Source organism: Phocoena phocoena, chromosome 9 (assembly GCF_963924675.1).
Source record: "Phocoena phocoena chromosome 9, mPhoPho1.1, whole genome shotgun sequence".
Classification (NCBI taxonomy): Eukaryota; Metazoa; Chordata; class Mammalia; order Artiodactyla; family Phocoenidae; genus Phocoena; species Phocoena phocoena.
In genome coordinates, this window is record NC_089227.1 from 40592592 (window position 1) to 40608284 (window position 15693).

The window sequence follows — 15693 nt, forward strand, 5'->3', positions numbered from 1 at the left end:
GAGAAGCTTCTATTATGGTATGTCCCATTCAGCACCAGGAAGCTTAGCTTTAACTTTGTGACTGAGCCGTTACATGTCTTGGTTTTATCTATAAAGTGATAATTATTTGTTCTCTTCTTTCTTCTAGGGAAAAAATATGAAAACTGGTGATCTGGACTTAAGATAATTTAAAAATCAGAGTGATCACTTAAGTTCTGTTTCAGTTTTAGTCATAATTCCATTTCTTCTGGTGAAGGAATTCCTTTTAATGATTAAATAAAAATAAAAGGAAATAATTTCTTTTTATTAAAGAAATAAAACGGAACTTTGATGTATAAGTGAAATTCCCTCTTACTTAGGCCGGCAATAGGGTGAGGCAAGTGAGGCACCTGCCTGGGATGGAAAATTTACAAGTGCACTAAAAAGTTCAATAATCAAGATCAATACTATTTTAAGGCAGTATTTTAAAAATCAAAATTAATGCAAAAATATCATGATAAAAATAGCAAAGTTTAGGGCTTCCCTGGTGGCGCAGTGGTTGGGAGTCCGCCTGCCGATGCAGGGGACACGGGTTCGTGCCCCGGTCCGGGAAGATCCCACATGTCGCGGAGCAGCTGGGCCCGGGAGCCATGGCCGCTGAGCCTGCGCATCTGGAGCCTGTGCTCCGCAACGGGAGAGGCCACAACAGTGAGAGGCCCACGTACCGCAAAATAAAAAAAAAATAAATAAATAAAAAAATTAAAAAAAAAAAAAAAATAGCAAAGTTTAAAATACAGAATTGTTAGCAGTGCCAGATGGGGCCATATTGGAAGCTGAGACAAAGGAAAAATACTAAACTTCTTTTACTTAAAATTTTGATATTTTGGTTTATCATTTTTTTTGCATTACTGTGTCTCATTTTTCTTATCTGTGAAATGGGACTACTGACACAAATCCTTGTAAAATTGTCATGAGCATTAAATGGATAAATAAATATAAACCTGGAATAGTCCTGGTATAAACTCAACTGAGATTGATGAATGGTTAAATCACTTCTCCCAATCCAATCTTGTAAGAATAATGTTTCTAAGTCTAAGTCAAATACGGACTGCCAATTTCCTATACAAAAAAGGTCTCTAAAACCAGATGCCATTTCCTTTCCATGCCTTTATTTTTCTTTCTGTCTCTCATAACCTAGGTTCTTAAAATTAGATTATTTTCTCCTCTTCATGCAATTATCCATCTATTGAAGTTTTACTATTTCTTTAAGGTTTAACTAAAGATACTCATCTTCATCATCATTATTCTCTTGGATCCATTAAATTTCAGCATCCTCTCTGCTTCCTCTCTCAGCCCAGGTAGAAACAGCTAAGGTCAATAAGGTTTTTTGCTTTTGTTTTTAACAGGAATCTGGAGGTTTGAGGTGTGGAGCCTCATGGTTGAATTCAAGGTAGGTGTTTTTCTAGAATGTTAATGCCCAAGGGGAAATGTTAGATAGTTTAATCCTTGAAATAAATAACAGTGTTAATACTGTAATTAATTCATTGTGCAATTCATTGGAATGAGTTAGTAAAAAAAAAAACAAAAAGTTGGCTTCAGTGGTCTTCATTATCTAAATCATAAAATCTAGAGTTGAGAGGCATCTCATTTTATTTCCATTATTGCATCATAACCACAGAATTGCTGAAATTAAACGTATGTGAAAGACAGGAAGTACACCTTTTTTTCCAAGAGAGGGAAATGCTTCAAGTATTTTATTTATTTGCTTTCCTTTGATTATAAATAATGAAAGAATGTAATTAAAAATACATTTCTTGGGCTTCCCTGGTGGCGTAGTGGTTGACAGTCCACCTGCTGATGCAGGGGACACGGGTTCGTGCCCCAGTCCGGGAAGATCCCACATGCCGTGGAGTGGCTGGGCCCGTGAGCCATGGCCACTGAGCCTGCACGTCCGGAGCCTGTGCTCTGCAACGGGAGAGGCCACAACAGTGACAGGCCATGGCCACAACAGTGAGAGGCCATGGCGTACCGCAAAAAGAAAAAAAATACATTTCTTTTACTGGTCATCCTGCTAAATTGTATTAACATGTTTGATTTACCAAATGATTTAAGGGTTTAAGCATGGAACCTGAAGTCAGAAGACTTGAGTGGTGTGAAGATTAAAAAGGTAATGTATGTAGAAGCCCTGTGAACACAGTCAATAAATACGGTTACTAATCAGCAAGGGCTCTTAACCCCAGTACTTATCAAAGGCAGGTGATTATTAAAAGTGAAAATGCACTCTAAGGAAGTGTATTTCCATCCCTCCTCTCTATACCAGACAAACAAGAACTTTTAAAAAAGTCACCTTTTTAATTTTAGATCAGCCAGGATCTAGGACTTTTTCTTTCACCAATTAGTTGGTTTAAAATTGCATATAATACTATAACTATAAAGGCATGGTCATGGCTCAATACTACAGTGAAGGTTTTATTGGTCTTGAACGTCTGCTGTTGTGATAATTTATTTCTTGTAAACCTATTTACCACAGCAGATTGACTCAGCACTTTCTTCATAATATTTTTATTATATATAAATCACCTATTATTATTATTACATAGGAAATAGCTAACCCCTGTGAGATTACTGAGAGAAGACATCATCATTACTTTAGGCGTTTACATATTAGAGAATGCATATAACCAAGAAAAGGGTTGAGGATACAAGGTCTCATAGAGATTCATGATCTAAAATGATAGTTTTGCTTTAAGATTATGTTTATGCAAATAGAGATCTGAAGATAATCATGGTTTTAAAACTATGATAGGGCTTCCCTGGTGGCGCAGTGGTTGAGAGTCCACCTGCCGATGCAGGGGACACGGGTTCGTGCCCTGGTCCGGGAAGATCCCACATGCCGCGGAGCGGCTGGGCCCGTGAGCCATGGCCGCTGAGCCTGTGCGTCCGGAGCCTGTGCTCCGCAACGGCAGAGGCCAAAACAGTGAGAGGCCCACGTACCGCAAAAAAAAAAAAAAAAAGAATCACCCATAATCCCCACCCCATAGAGATAACCATCATTAGCGTTTTGATGCATTTCCTCCCAGTGTCTACATATTTTTAAAATGAAGTATAATTGAACTATATCATCATGTTAGTTCCAGATGTACAACACAGTGATTCAATATTTCTACAAATGATCACCATGATATGTCTAGTTACTATCTGTCACCATACAAAGATATTACAATAGAATTGACTATATTGACTATATTCCCCATGCTGTACATTTCATCCCCATAACTCATTTTTTTGTACTCTTAATCTCCCCCACCTTTTCACTAGTCCAGCCAAACCTTATCCCCTCTGGCAACCACCTGTTTGTTCTCTGTATTTATGAATTTGTTCTGTTCATTTTTTTTAATATTCTACATATAAGTGAAATCATACAGTATTTGTCTTTCTCTGTTTGACTTATTTCACTTAACGTAATACTCTCTAGGTCCATACATACTGTTGCAAGTGACAAGATTTCATTCTTTTTTATGGCTGAGCAATATTCCATTGTGTATACACACAAACACACACACACACACACACACACACACACACACACCACATTTCTTTATCCATTCATCTATCGACAGACATTTAGGTTGCTTCCATAGCTTGGCTATGATGCTTCAGTGAACATAAGCGTACATATATTGTTTTGAATCAGTATTTTTTATTTTCTTTGGAAAAATACCCAGAAGTGGAATTGCTGGATCTTATGGCAGTTCTATTTTTAATTTTTTGAGGAACCTCCATACTGTTTTCCCACAGTGGCTGTACAAATTTCCATTTCCACTAACAGTACACGAAGGTTCTCCTTTCTCCATCTTTACCAATGCTTGTTATTTGTTGTCTTCCTGATAATATCCATTCTGACAGGTATGAGATGATGTCTCATTGTGGTTTTGATTTGCATTTTCTTGATGATTAGTGATGTTGAGCATCTTTTCATGTGTCTGTTGGCCATCTATATGTCTTCTTTGGAAACATGTCTATTAATTTTAACATTAATTTAATCTACTATTTTGGGGACACAGCATAATCTTGGCATTTGGTCATGTCTTGGTTTATAAAAGTCAATATTATTTCAGAATTTTAAAAAATTCTTATTCCTAGATTTTTTATAATTGAATATATGATACATTTGTGTCATATATATATGCACATATACATATGAAACTAAATATATATATATTTAGCTTTTATTTATGTTTGTTGCTATTCTAATAATAGGCTTATCTTCAAAGTTAAAGGAGTAAAAGTTATACAAGTACATCCATAGATGATATGAAAGGATTTGATAATATTTAAAAGTTACGAAAAGTTATATTTAGAATAATATGGAGCAATTGGAAAGTTTTTTATAAAAAGTGAATGAAAGAAAAGTAAAACAAGATACACATTGGTATGTTCATATTTGGCTTTAAATTGTAAATAAACATATATTACTTTGAGTATTTTGTGTGTGCCATGTACTGTTTAAGTGTTTTTACAAGCATTGCCAACCTAATCATACAACGATCATACCAGGTGGGTGCTACTATTATCATCTCCCTTTTCACAAAGGAAAAATGGAGATAGAGATGGGATAAGAAATTTGTCCAAAGTCATATTTGTACTCAGTGCTGAGTTGGCACCTGAACCCAGGCAATCAGAGTGTTGAACTCACCATTTAAACCACAGGAATCATCTCAACATCTACAAGTGTCAATACTAACATATCTAGGTCCTAACCAGGTGAGATAGCCTAATTCATGAAGAATAGTAAATTGAATTGACATGTATTTAGATTTACCTCAGTAAGACTATGGTTTTTTTAATCTTAGAACCAGAGGTAGAGATTGAGAGTTGACAGGACCTTGGGGAATATATATTTCTTGGTTCCAGGAAATGACATAATTTGTAAAAGTAATCTAACTACAGAATAACATGAATATTTTAAAAATCAAAAAATATTCTAAACTAATGTCAAGAAATTTGAATTTCAAAGCAAAATGGGTATATTTCTAGAAAATGTAAAATGCCAAAATTAACAAAAGAAGAAACAGAAAATCTTAATTGACCAATATACGCTAAATAAACAATGCTGCTTAAAAAGCAAAATCTTTTCTTCTGTAAAGTACCAGATCCAAGAAGTTTTATATGTGAGTTTTACCATGTATATCCTCTATTGTATACTAATATATCTGGAAAACAGGAAAAAAGAAAAGCTGCTAAAATTATTTTCATGAAGCAATTACAGCACATAAACCCCAATGAGGGCAGTTCAAGAAAATAAAATTACAGTTTAGTTTCATTTATGAACATTAACACCAATATCAGATCTAAAATTTTATCCAACCAAGTAAAAAGTGAGTTTTGTTTAAAGGAAAAAATAAGATAATCTCAATATATTAAAAACAAATAAAATCCCTTTATGTCAACATTTTTAGAAAACTAGATAGCTAGGAAGAAGGGAACTTTCTTAACCTAATGACATAATAATAAATGACGGCAATAACATATCAAATGGGAACATTTTAGAATGATTTCATTTAAGATTGGAAAAAACTAATAAGAAAAGACAACAGGAACCCCAGTATGTCAGTAATTTTCAAGAGGGTACAGGAAGGTGTGGACAATGAAAGACCAGAAAAAGAAATAGAAGATATTAGGAATTGCTAGAAAGAAACAAAACTCATTATCTGCAGATGATAATCTGAAAATTAAAAGTCTAAGAATCCTACTGACAATCTGATAGAACAAGAAAGTTCAACAAGATTATCAAATGATTAGAATAATGTGATATAAAATAAGATACAAATTCAAAAAATTTTAAATATATAAAATTGCATGTGTCTATGATTTCAGAGTAGAAAAAGATTTCTTAAACAATACCAAAAATAGCATGAAATATAAAGGGAAAAACTGATAGCTACATGGAACTAAAGATATGGTTTTAAAATTGGACAACGAAGACAAAATTAAATGATGGGGGTAGACTGAGTGAAAAATCTTTTCAATTTCTGTAAATAACTAAGGATATCAAGAATATATACAAAAAAAAGAATGCAGAAAGAATAAAGTCAAGGAACTTTATGAAAAAATGCTGTAAAGATATGGAGTCATGTGGCCACTAGATATACAAAGAGTGTTCATTGATTTGGGCCTCGCTATTAATTGAAGGAACTACATAAACAGCCAATATTTGAGTGCTTACAAAGGCCAGCCATTATTCTATGTGCTTTTAAAGTGTAACGGTTCTGTTCTGATCCTTACAGCAACTCTATGAACTAGGCATCATTATTGTCTCATTTTACAAATTAGGAAACCAGGAACAGAAAGTCCCACAAGTAGTAAGTGGGAGAGCTAGCATTTGAGGCAACACTCCTCACCTCTACAACCACTACAACTTTACTGCTCTGTTACACCATTTCATAGCCAGCAGGTTGTTAAAAATTAGAAAGATAACATGAAAGGCTGGCAAGGATGTGGGGAAATAAGAAATCTCATATAATATTTAGAGGGGCAGCTCTAACATGATGTAGCAATCTCGACAGCAATCTGACAGTATTTAGTGAAAACTGTAGGCATATCTTTTGTGCCCCCAAATTCCACTCTTGGATGTGTACTCCAGTGATATTGTTCACAGATGCACAAAGAGGCATGTACAGTGATGCCCACCAAAGCATATTGTGCTAGAAGGAAGTTGAAGGCAACCTAGAAGTCCAAAAACAGGAAAATATTTTTTAGGCCTAAGTAATGTGTGGTATATGAATATGCAAGAGAGGAATACTAGTGCCAGAGGCAATGATCAGCATGGAAAAGATAGCAGTGTAAGCAGATTTCAAAACTGTAAAGTTGAATAGAATAGTAAGAAACAGAATGTGATGCCATTTGTGCCATTAAAAGCATATCTACATTAATAAAATTGAATTTCATGAATGCACACATTGCAAATGACCATGAACCCTGTGGAATGTGGACTGGAAAAGCATACATTAAACTGCATGTGAGTGGGAGCCTGGTGGGGGTAGGAAGGGGACTGATGATGCAGGAAAGAATGAGAAAAATCATGAAATAAAACATAAAAGAGAGAAGGTGCACTGGTTGACAATAAAAACTTGCCAGGAACCAAGGAGTATAATCAATTCAATTCTGTGCACCTGAGATCCAAAATCCCAAAGCAAACAAAATTAAAAAGAGCAACAAAATTTTAAAAATCTACCTATCTATCTATCCATCCACCCATCCCTCCATTCATCCATCTATGTGACAGAGTTTTTTAAAACGTCGGCATATATATATATATCAATATATAAAATTTAGACCTATTATAATAAAAATTATGTAGGGATTTAAAGAATTTCTGAGGTCTAAAGAATAGCACAGAGAGGATTATTGAAGTTGAATGTAGTGATTCTAATTCCATTTTTTCCTGTATGTTCTTTTAGTTTGTGTGACATAAAGAAACATCTTTAACCCAGGAAGTGTTTCACATGAATTTTAAAACCTGGGTTACTAATTTACTATTTTATGACTGTCTGATTTAAGAATGTGTAGAAAAATACTGGTTTCTATGACATGAAATCCTGCACCCTTATAATAACCTATCATTACAAAAACGTTCAAATAATTAAGGATAATATGCTTTATATTGCATTTATGTTGGCCTTTCTTTTTTTTCTAGTTTCAAAGCTTATAATGACCCAGAAAATATATTTACTTAATGAATCAAGGAAACTGCAAGAAGGAAACAGCATGGTGAGTACTTAAAGAGAAGGCAGAAAAATGGGAAAATATTCCCTCCCTTTCAACTACATTCTTTCCAATGGTCTTAATTACTATCCTCTTGCATTTATGGCCTTTATTAAGTATTGCAATATCTAATTATTTAAATAATGGCAAAAATGCAATGTATATATTCCTTAACAATAAGAAGTTAAAAGATAAAAGCATCTCATTCTCATTTAGAGATATAGTAAAATACTTATGAGTAAAACAACACAGAGTCTGGGATTTACCTTTAAGTACACCAGGAAGAAAGTTGGGGAGGGATAGATGAAATGAAATTGGCAAAGTGGTAACAATTGTTGTTGTTGAGTGACGGGAGTTTAGGGGTCCACTACTCTCTTAAGCCAACTTTTGTATAAGATTTAAATTCTTCATCATAAAAAATTTTCCTTAAAAAATTATAAGTTCTGGCTCTGTGTGATTTTAAAAATCATTTTGCTATAATTGCATTCTGAAATATTTACGAAGGGAATAAAGCTCCTAGAGCTGCATGGCTGGACACATTTGGGAAAGCTTATGATGCCAGTCCAAAAGGCCAGCCACATTCAGGATGAAGCACGGCCTGACACACGTCTCCCATTTCCAAAACAACTGGCAGGTGTGGGCTGCTTTTCCACGTGTGCAGTAAGCATTAGCAAGATTTCTTCTTCTCCGAGTTTATGTGGGGCAGCTCCTGTCTACAAACGTTGCTCTCCCTTTCATTGAGCAATTTCAAAATTAAACTGTCAAGTAATGAGTAGTTATTATAATCAAATAACTCTGCAAAGGAAGTTTCATTTTTTGTTTGTTTGCAATTTCCAAAAGACAGTACAGAGAACAGTTGCCCAAAAAGATTGGTGAATGAAACTGGTTAATGTTATTGACACGGTTTAGACTGATGAGTATTTTGTTTCAGGGAGAATTTTCTACATTAAAATACCTGTTGAAAATTAGTGACATTTATTTTAAAGTTCATACTTTAAACATTTTAAATTATGAGTACTAAAATCTGAAGGAGAATGTTGAGAGGCTGATGAGAACTCTGGAGGTTTCTGCCAAGCAGTTTTTCTGATATAACAATATAACTAGTTGGCTTCTTTCCCTTGTCATATCAAGTAAATTAAGCTAATTTTTTAGAGAAGGTTGACATCTTTCAAAAGGTCACCAGGAGGTTAACTTTCTTTTGTCATTTGGATGACCAGGACAGATTTTCAATTTATGTAGCCTTCAACTTTCCCACGTGGGATTATGAGACTAAAAGTGAATCATTTCTGCAGAAAGTACTCTGCCCATCTGCTAAGAAAGTTTTAAAGTTTCATGATGAAATAGAAATAGAAAAAAAAAAAGTTTAAAGTTCTACCTCAATAAAAGAAAAATAGTTTTAAATTTGAATATTTTAACTGTTTCAACCAGTGAAATAACTGAATGTTCTCCTACATTCATTAAAAAATACGGCAGTTACATTTGTTTTTTCTTCTGTCCTAGAAAACGTAGAAAAGGCTTTCTTCAAGTTAAAGAGAAGAATGAAACACCGGTTTGTGCATCAAATTTTGTAGGCAAATGAATATATCAAATACTTGGTAGTTTAGGAGATATAGTTTAGTGTGGTTTTTAGAGTTGGTTTTCCAGTGATAAAATTAGAGAGGAAAAAATGCTTGAAACCTGTTTCCTGCCCTTTTCATGACTGTAGCTCTTATGGGCACTGAGTATAGTAGTTAGGAATCTGTACTTTGCATTTAAAAACAAAAAACAAAAACCCAACTACCTGGGTTTGATTTCCAGATGCTCCATTTATAAGCCATATGGCCTTTGGCAAATTAGTAACCTCCTAAACCTCCCCAACTATAAAGTGGTGGTGATGAATATATACCGAACATACACGCACACACACACACACAGATATATGAAAACAGGCACATTGTTGTAAAGGTTAAATTAGATTGTGCATTAAATATACATAACAAGTAACTAGAACATTTATAGCATATGCTCAATAAACATTCAGGTATTATTTGCACTAGGATGGCATTTACATTTAATTGAAAATATATAGCAATGTAGAGGGTATTATGCTAGCTAAGTGAAATAAGTCAGACAGAAAAAGACAAATACTATATGATTTCACTTATACATGGAACCTAAAAAACAAAACAAATGAACAAACATAACCAAACAAAAACAGACTCATAGACACAGAGAATAAACAGGTGGTTGCCAGCGGGGGTGGGAGGAGGGGGAACTGGGTGCAGGTAGTCAAAAGGTACAAACTTCCAGTTATAAGATAAATAAGTACTTGGGATGTAATATACAGCATGATAAATATAATTAACCCTGCTGTATGTTACATATGAAAGTTAAGAGAATAAATCCTAAGAGCTCTCATCACAAGGAAAAAATTTTTTTCTATTTATTTATTTTGTATCTATATGAGATGATAGATGTTCACTGAACTTACTGTGTAATCATTTCATGATGTATGTAAGTCAAATCATTATGCTGTACACCTTAAACTTATACAGTGCTGTATGTCAATTATATCTCAATAAAACTAGAAGAAAAAAATAAATAAACTATATATAGCAATGAATATGTATAACTGGCAAAATAATTGTTTTGAAAAGATGTTTTAGAAACATATTTGTTGTACGAATGAGATAAAAATGCAGCACGGTTGAATGACTCTTAAAAGTTGTCCTAAAATTCCCTGAAAGAGACAAAATTTTTCTCATTGGAAAACTACTTTACTTGTTTTAAACTGCATCTGGTTTGAATGAGATTTGGAAATCACTGCTCTGTTTTTCTAAAGTAAATGCTGGATAATCTCCACATAATCCTGATGATGGCATCAGTTTTTGTTTTTTTTTTGATAGTCACTTCATTTTTCAAAACTTTCACAAAGAAATATAAGCAGCAGTTTATATCTGGGTCTTTACCGATTGTTAACGCAATTGTTTGACCATTGACAGTAAGCATGTGACTAGGTCCATCGCTAGCTCACCATTGTTGTACAACTGTATGCAAATATTGAACATTTCTTCTCACTGCTTTCAACTCTTAATTATCAATATTCTCACCAACCTCAGAATTAAATCAATATTATTGTGGCACCAATAAAAAGCTTCTCATCATACAAGTGACAGTATTTTCCACCAAATCTATTTCTTACCTAATAGGACCTTAATATTTTAAATTCACTAATCCTCCATTTTATTCCAGAGAGATATTAATTGAGAGATCAGACAGAATTCAGCTACCTATTGTTGGAGAAGAAAAGGTGTCCAAGCCTTTAAAAAATGCACAAGAGCTCTCAAACTGCTCATGGATGACTCAGAGAAGAAAGGCTAGGACCCTTGGGATCCTAGGAGCTTGATGACATTATCCAGGCCAGGCCGTTTGGTCTACTGTCCTGTTTCCGGCCAGACCCATTCAGAGAATTTTAATTAAAGGTTTAAGAGATGCAGGTTCTGGAGAACAACTGTTGAAATCAATTCTAGCTCTGTCACTTACTGGGTGATTTGGGCTGTTTGCGGTCTCTTTAAAAAAGGAGAATACTAATCTCTAGTTCATATGGTAGTTCTGAGGATTAGTTAAATCAATCCATGTAGAGTGCTTAGGATAGTGCCTAGCACAAGGTAAGGGCCTAGTAAATATTAGCTATCATCATCATCACCATCATTATAAATACCCAGACTAAAGCCCGTATAGACAGAAATACATAACTACATATATGCACACATGCACATACATACATATAAATATGCAGTATGAGCCAAAATAGTATGTCTTTTGGTTTTGTCTTACAATATTCACTTACCATGGACTACTTTTTCAGGTGAGTACATGTAGATTTATTTCACTGAAAAATTGCTGTGTTGTAGCACATTATATTGATGTACTATTCTTACATTGGTGTACCTTTAGTTTTTCCTTCCAGGCTTTTTGCTTTACAAATAATACTTAAAACTGCAGTGTTCTATACATAACTTTGCATATAAATAGCACTCTTTCTGAAGAATAGATTCCAAGAAGTAAAAGTGATGGATCAAATTGTATATCTATTTTTAAAAAATTGATTGATACTCTAAAGTATTCTCCAAGTATATTATGCCTATTTTATACTTACAAAAACTGTAGAATACTATACATTTCTACAGACCCTAACCAGCATTTAATGCTATTAATTTAATTATTGCAAATCCAATGCATATGATATTGTATTGCATTTGGTTTTCATTTGCATTTCCCTGCTAATAGTGAAGATAGCGTATTTCCTTGTATTTATTGGCTGTCTATAGGTACCCTATGACTTTTAGGTTCATATTATTTATATATTTTTATATGTATGGTTTCTTTTTCTATTTCTTTCACTATTGTGTATATCAGGAATATTAACTCCTTGTCTGCTATATGTGTTACAAATATTTTCTCCAAGCCTGTTGGTGGTTGTATCTAGACATTTCTCCTTTTTAAGTGGGCCTTTCCACACTGACCTTAAAATATTCACTCCTACTGTCTTCTAATAATCTTATAGCTTTGTTTTTGCTCTTTAGATATTTTATCTGCATATAAAATAGTTTTGCATTATTTTGGTGGTAAATAAATAGCTTAAATATGTTGGTAGTGAATTTCCTCATAATTAAATATATGTGAACTCAGAGATAGAAACTGAGAGATGGATGGGACTTTAAAGATTATTCAGCCCATAGTCCCATCTTGCTAGTCAGATGATTAAAACCCAGTATGAGAAAAAGAAGTCATTTACTGCAGCACTAAGGGTAATGTGATTTGAATGTTAAGGCTTGATCTGAAATTGCTTCATATGACCAGAGCATCTCTTCCCATGACATTTCTTGCCACACGGGTCTGTATTAAGCAATTTAGCTGGTAGTATTCTCAGGTTTAGCTTCCCCTTCTCTGAAATCATAGTCCTTTATAGCATTATTTCAGGTAGATAGAAATCATTTTTGAACCCTTTTTCTTTCAACATAATTTTTTTTCAAAGGTCTTACTGAGACAGCCAACTTTTGATTTGGCTCAACCCTTCTGAAAATAATAAAGTTTAATATTCCACCTATAAATATCTACCAGACATGAAAATATTCACTGTTCTAGGCCAGACCCAGGTAGGAAACATATAACTTGATTGTTAAACTATGGAAACAAAGTTTTAAAGGGACAAAAATTTTAAAGGGACAACTTGTGGTACAAATTTGCTTGTTTTTGAGAGGGATGATTTTAGCTTGGTTTTAATTTTTATTAGCATTGCTTATTAGCTTTTATTGTTTCTTTTCTATTTGCTAAAGTAATGTATAAACTGAAGAAAATTTAGAAAATATATAAAATATTAAAAAATTGTACTCTGCGTAATCACTTTAAATATTTTCATATATACTTCCTAATCTTTTATGTATATAAATGTGATATTTTGAGCAAAATTAATATCATATTGCACATGATTTTTCTTTTTGAAATTTACATTCATTATTTAAAATAGCAGTTGAAAATTATGAGATTTAACGTTAAAATCTGGGAAGATTTGTGGCAGCTCAATTTATAATCTGCTGTTGTCCTTGGGGAGAAGGTATCCCTTTTACATGATGTTCATTTTTAAAGCTTTTCTCAATTCTTAACATTAATATTTTGTTCCTCACTCTTTGAGAAAACTAAGTAAATATAATAGCCAAATTGTCTAAGAAGGTCGCAAATACTGAGCCCAGGCACTCTGGAGCCTGCGCACCACAACTAGAGAGAAGCCCGAGCGCGGCAACTAGAGAAGCCCACGCGCCGCGATGAAGATCCTACCTGCCACAACCAAGACCCGACGCAGCCAAATAAATATTTTTAAAAGGGACCATAGTATTTTGCTTCAACAGAAATCTGGGATGAAATGAATAAGCTCTGTATCAAATTAAGGTTACTGAGCAAATTTTCCCTGTGAGGGGACAAGTATTTGAAAAATATAAAGGATACCAGACCAATGCAGCAAGTGGAGCTAAGAAAACAATGAACTGTTATAGAATGTGTACTTCTCATTCTAGGACACAATTCGAAGCTAATACAGCAGTGAATAGAGGTAAACGTACGGTTTTGAAAACATTATTTTGAGAGTAAAAAAGAATATTAAGTATCTAAGCCTTCAAATAAAGAAGACAGAAAAGGATTAACAGAATAAGCAGACAACAGCAAACAATTAAACAAGGGAGTAATAAAGATAATGTCATTAAATGAAATGGAAGACAGAAATATGATTTACAAAACTGAAAGCTGTTTTTTTAAAGATCAGTAAGTCAGACATACATTTGAAAAAATTGATCATCAGTAAAAGACTGTGAATGCAAACAACATACAGAATGAAGGGAAATAACTAAAGATATAAAAGACATATTGAAACGTATCAAATTATGTTGTGAATAATACTTTAACAGTACATCAGAAAACCACATTAAATGGACAATGTAAAAACGTAGTGACAAAATTAGTAAAAGGTGAAAAAACAACTTAAATAGACTAATAGCCACTAAATATATCGTATTACTAATGGTAAGTGTTCTCTTAGAAAGCCCTAGACAAGGAAAAGTTTATAGGTAATTCCTACTACATATTCAGGGAACAGTGCTAATCCCTAGTTTCTACAAATTGAACCAAAAAATAGGAAAAGGGGAAAAATGCCAAGCTATTGTTATGAGTCCACATTAATTTTCCTTGGCCACATTTTCTCAAGAAGACGTCTTTTAAAAATCATTAAGAAAAGAGGTTTTGGAGGGGGGCAGAGAGGAATAGATTGGGAGATTAGGATTGAGATATACACACTACTATATATAAAATAGATAACTAATAAGGACCTACTGTATAACACAAGGAACTCTACTCAATACTCTGTAATGACCTATATGGGAAATGAATCTAAAAAAGAGTGGATATATGTATATGTATAACTGATTCACTTTGTTGTACACCTGAAACTAACACAACATTGTTATGTTATGCATTGCCACTGTTGGGAGTATATCCGGAGAAAACTATACTTGGAAAACTCACATGCACCCCAATGTTCATTGCAGCACTACTGACAATAGCCAAGAATGGGATTCAAACAAAAGCCCATCAAAAGAAAAATGGATAAAGACGCTGTGGCACCTATACACAAGGGCATATTAGCCATCAAAAAAGAAGGAAATAATACCATGTGCAGCAACATAGATGAACCTACGGATGGCCATACTAAGAGAAGTAAGTCAGAGAGAGAAAGACAAATATCATAGGGTATTACTTATAGGTGGAATCTTAAAACTGATACAAATGAACTCATTTACCAACCAGAAACAGACTCATGGAATTAGAAAACCAATTTAGGGTTGCCAAAGGGGAAACATCGGGGAGCAGGGTTAATCAGCAGTTCTGGATTCACATATACACACTAATAACACACACCATCCAAAAGGACGTACTGTATAGCACAGAGAAGTCTACTCAACAGCCTGTAATAACCTATAGGGGCAAGGAATGCGAAAAAGAGTAGACATACATCTATGTATACCAGAATCAAGTTGCTGCACACCTAAAACCAACACACCATTGTAAGTCAACTATGCTCCAACATGAAATGAACATTAATTTAAAAATAAACCAAATGCCTACAATATTCCCCGTAGGCCCCAGTGCAACGGTAAATACGAATATACTGAATGGTGAATGTAATGAAATACTACTCAGCCATAAAAAAGAAGAAAATTTTCCCATTTACAACAACATGGATGGTCTTGGTGGATATTATGCTAAGTGAAATATGTCAGATAGGGGCTTCCTTGGTGGCACAGTGGTTAAGAATCGCCTGCCAGTGCAGGGGACATGGGTTCCATCCCCGGTCAGGGAACAAAGATCCCACATCCTGCAGGGAAACTAAGCCTTTGCACCACAACTACTGAGCCTGCGCTCTAGAGCCCATGACTGACAACT